Genomic DNA, 5,173 nt, shown 5'->3' on the forward strand with positions numbered 1-5,173 from the left:
AGCTTGCAATCCCACCAGCAATGGAAGAGTGTTCCTCTTTCTCCACATCCTCGCCAACACCTGCTGTCATCTGAATTTTTGATCTTAGCCATTCTGACTGGCTGCTTTTCTGTACTGCAACAGCTCATTAGTTGCGACAGACGCTACATAGCCAACATTGGCAATATTTATTACCTGGCCTTTCATGGGAAAGGTTTACCAGCCTAATACATAGAAGAAACTTTATTAAACCAATGTACTAAATATGTGCAATTTCCCAGCTTAATCTTCGTAAAGTGCTTATTTTCTATTTTCTTAGTCTTTCTAAATATGAAAAATAATATCCACTCTAAATAATGACAATGCCATCTTTTTATTTGAAAATTTTTAATTATTTATATCTTCTGATTGTATTGGGTAGATTTTTCCAGAGAGCTATCAAATAATTGGTATAGCAGTCAATATCCCAACTCTAGTAGGATTGCTTCTGAAATGTCACTGCAAACTGTGGCCTTAATTTCATTCTTAGATGGATACTTTTTATCACGTTAAGGAAACATGAATCAACTGTTATTTTAATCCAGTTTGTATGAGTCAAGAGTGACCACTAGTCTTAAAGAACATTAAAGACTATCATCTTTTTCAACATTCTAATCTTGACCCACAGAACATTAGCAAATCTCCTAATGTGGTCATGGCAGCGACTCAGCCCATATCCATTTCAGGGAAGCCTTGCTGTTTGGGCCAGCGGTAGGAAACACAGTCACACCCACTCTCTATCTGTTTCAGGCTCTGCCTTAGTTGAGCCGAGCTGCCTGAGCCACAGAGAGAAAGCCATGGAGCTGGTGACTAAATGGCGATAGTGCACACTTCTCAACAGACTGGCTATAAAGCTTGAAAAGCTTGCTTTGAGTTCTCCATCTATCCAAGTTTACTTCCTCCTTCCATTCACCGATAATTGGCCCTTAATAAATATCTCACACCTTCAACTCTCATGTCATATAGTACCAGAGGACCATTCTCTACTTTTTTCCATATAATATTTGATATTTACTTAAATATATATGTATATGGTAATTTGTTTCTTAATAATATTAACTCATTTAATACTGACAAAAGTCATATGCAATAGATATTATTTATTAAATCACATTACTACAAACAATAATATAATTTTTATTTTATATCATTTATATTTTATATTATTATAAATAATAATTTTAATATAAAATAATATTAACAGCAGAACAGTACATAACTCTTATGATTACTTGATGAATAAAGGAGTTTAAATCAATTAGAACATTTGGTATGCTTGGCTTATAAATTAAATACTTCTAAAATGATAGCAAAAATTATTATGTATCATATATTTTGAATATAAAGACTCACTAAAGTAGTAGAATTTGGGGGCATCAAACTGTATATAAAATTTCAAAGATGAAAAATATTGCTAATATTTCCACACTTATCATATATCACAGCAATTCTTAAGCTCCTAGTAGTTCTATTGATTTTTTTTTTGTTTTATCTAAAAAGATACTAACCTGATTTTGTTCTAGCCAAAGACAGCTTTGTTGGTTTCAATGCAAAAGATCCTTATTAAGTACAGTGAAGTACGAGCAAAATATCAGGAATATCTGCTTACAGGATTATCTATTAAAACAAATAAATATCTAATAACGGAGAATTTGTAGACTCAGTTGTGGTTTTTTCCACTTAGGGAACTATCCTGTAGCCATCAATATGAGTCCCTCAGAGTTTTAATGATCACAGAGGATTGCTGATGGACTGCTGACTAGGCATGAACTTGAAGCAATGCGTGATTCAGCATTGAGATGTACTTGCTTTCAAGAGGAGATGAACACGAGGTTGGCTGAGTATCATCATTTGGAATAGTTATTAGAATATGAAATTGAAAATATGGTTTCAAACCTGCAAAACATTATAAGGATTTTAAGAAAAAACAATCCTGTATTTCATTAGTGAGAATCCCCAAGTGAAGAAGCTGAAGGCAATTTTAAACCACTTGCCATATATTTGATTTTAAATTTAAAAAGCTATTGCACGTCATTAAGATGAATTTTCCAGACATTGCTAATTAAATCATGCATAGTATAATTTGAGACTCTGAACTTTACATTATAGGATTCACATGGACTTCAGGATAAATGCTTAGTAAGGCAATCTCCAAGTCATTTAAAAATATATTCATACATAGAAGAGGTTTAACACTTGTATTTGTATTGTATTGGAAGCATTTACTTCCTACTCTGTAACTAAAATTAATTTTAATCCAGTTTCATGCCCAAATATATTTCGTATTTCTGTCAGTTCCTATTTTTTAAAATATAAGCCTACTATTTTATTTCCTTATAAGATAAAATACATGTACCTGTGGGTTTAAAGATATATACATACTTTTGCCATTAATTAAATCTTACTCTTGAAGATCTCTGATAAAGAAGTATAATTAACATAATTCTAAAACCCATCAGTCACCCGTCCATAAGTTAGTTTCCCAGGTAATTAGCTGATTGAACATTTCCTTTCTGGGGCATTTCAATTTTCTAACACTTCTTGATTTTTTTTTTTTCCCTTCTATATGATGGTCACGATGAGTGACCCTTATCCCTCAGAAGTGCTTACAAATGTAGATGACAGAGGAGGACTTTCACATTGAAATGCCCATGGAAAAAGCAACCATGCGTATGCATAGACCAGTGATCACTCCATACTGCAGTGGAGTAGCTTCAGCTAGCAATTCAAGCGAGGGAACCAAGTTCAAACCATTTTGTCAACCAACCTGACATCTGTAGTGGTTGGATGTGAGGTTAATTGAATTAATGAACATTTATTCTGTAACATGACTATGTTCTACTAGAAGAAGAAAAGGAAAAAGAAGTAGACAGAAAGGGAAGCAGAGGGAAGGGAAGAGAACAGGAAAGAAGAGAGGATAGGATGTAGAGGTGAGGGCTGCTTGCTACTACAGTCATAAAGTCTGTTTTTATAAAACCCTGAAATCAATTGGCTCAAGGTGACTGTGAGGTAGATCTTATTCCTCATTGTTCATCTTCCTATGTGCTGTCTGCCTGTGGCAGTTAAAGTTATGCTCAGAGGGCTGGTGAATTCAAGACAACACAGCAGAGAAAGCAAGCCTGGAACCACAGTTTTACCTCCCTGGTTTCCAAGCCAAGAAGCTCAAAGCTGTACTGTTAGCATGACACTCAGCCTCCCACAACACATGAGCTGACTTCAGCTGTGAGCCTTGGTCCAGACTCCACAGTTTGGTGACCTCTTTCTTGTTCTGATCTTTTTTTTTTTTTTTAACGTAGTACCCTGTCTCCTCCATTTCCCTCACAGTTCTAAGAAAATAAAATGTGTGACTGAATGGTGTCTGCCTTCACAAACTGCTTATACCTCCAGTTTCAGTTTCATAAAGGAAAACACATTGCATGGGCTAGGTGATCTATAGATGTTGGCTGAAGGTCTGTGTGAATGAATGGATGGATGGAAGAGCAAACCTCACTGAGGCTAATTGTGTTTCTAGTGTCAATTTTTTCTATCACCTCTGCTTAGAGTAAAAATATGGTGCCCACACTTCTGATACCGACCTAATACCATTATGTCCGCCTTGATTTCTGACTGTATCTTTGAGCCAGTGTTGGCATTTGGGGACGTGGTTATATCCTGTCATACAGAAAGATCTTTTATCTTAGCTGGAAGAAAGCAGGCTGCCTCCAATGTCAAAGTAGGTGCTTCAAAATAGTGTGGAAGAAAAGATCAGGAGTCTTCCTACTCTAGGACTGCAACCTACATATAATTATCCTCCCATAATGCATGGAAACATATTTACTCAATCTTATGAGAATACTATCTGCTTTATAAATCAAGAGAAATGTCATTAGAAGGAAGATGTCTCACATAAAATATTTTAAACATGGGATTTTTAATGAGTTAATAACCTGGTGAGTCATTTGATCTTGTGAAGACACATGCTGAGTGTAATCTATTTAGAGAAAACATGCCACTCACTTCTTTCTGTGAAGAAAAAGGCCACAAGGTAAGCTTACCTCTTCCTCAGTTATACTTTCAAGTTATTTATAAATATATAAGGTGCTGGAAACAATGGAACTTATTAAATATAGCATGACGTGCTAACTTTTGATCCTATCAGCACGTGCACTATTTGAAAACAAAAGATTTTCAACATTCTCAAGCCCACAGGAAACCCTAGGATGAGCTATGCTTGCTACACGCATGTTATTAACTACCGTGTAGCTTGCTCATGTCCTATGATTCACAGCCGTGCTTAAAAATAAGCTGTTTTATCAGTTCGGTGACCCAGAAAGAGTATATATGTTCAGCATATACATGGAATATTTATGGTAGTGATTAATTATAGAGAATAGCACCTTCGAAGCATGCTAATGAAAATGTGGATAACATATTCCATTATTAACATTTCCGTGTTAAGTGGGCAGTCCGGAGAGACAGGAGCAATGGCAAGTGGGGAAGTTGTGTCAGACAAGGGATAAATCAGTTGCAGGAAAACAGGGGAGGAATTATCATAAGCACTAAGCTATCATTCCAACAGGAGAAACGAAGAGCAGTAACACCATATTTGTAATTGTAATGATATTCTTATAAATCAGGGACCAATTCAGAAAACAGACTTTTATATTTTTAAATAAACGGAGACAGTATATCCACAACAGTAATGAAAAGGTTCACATTACACCTCTGTAGAATCTTAAATCCTCAAACACGGCTCCTTACATGAATCTGAGGCAGGAAATATTTCTACCTTTTCATTAGAACCATTGTGCTGGATTTCTTTGACCACCACGTAGTGGTCCACTTGCTCCCTATCTCTGAGTGTCACCGGGAGGGCCTGACAATGGACCCTCCCCAGAATGTAAGAACTAGAACCTGCAGCCACACCTCAGGCTTCTGGTGAATGGCGCAGTGATGACTGCTTATGGCTGCACCACTCCTGGGTTATTTTAAGCTCTTTACAGACGGGACCTTATCTGTGTTCCCACTGCCCACGATACTCCAAACTATTCCATTACACAGCTCCCACTTCGTAATTTTTCTCAAAGACTGTCCTGTGCTTCAGAGAACGGACGAGTTGGAAGAATCATACTGGAAACAGAAAGGGGAAGTCTAGAAGTCTGGACATGTGTCAACG

This window comes from Mus pahari, chromosome 5 (genome assembly GCF_900095145.1).
Source record: "Mus pahari chromosome 5, PAHARI_EIJ_v1.1, whole genome shotgun sequence".
NCBI lineage: Eukaryota > Metazoa > Chordata > Mammalia > Rodentia > Muridae > Mus > Mus pahari.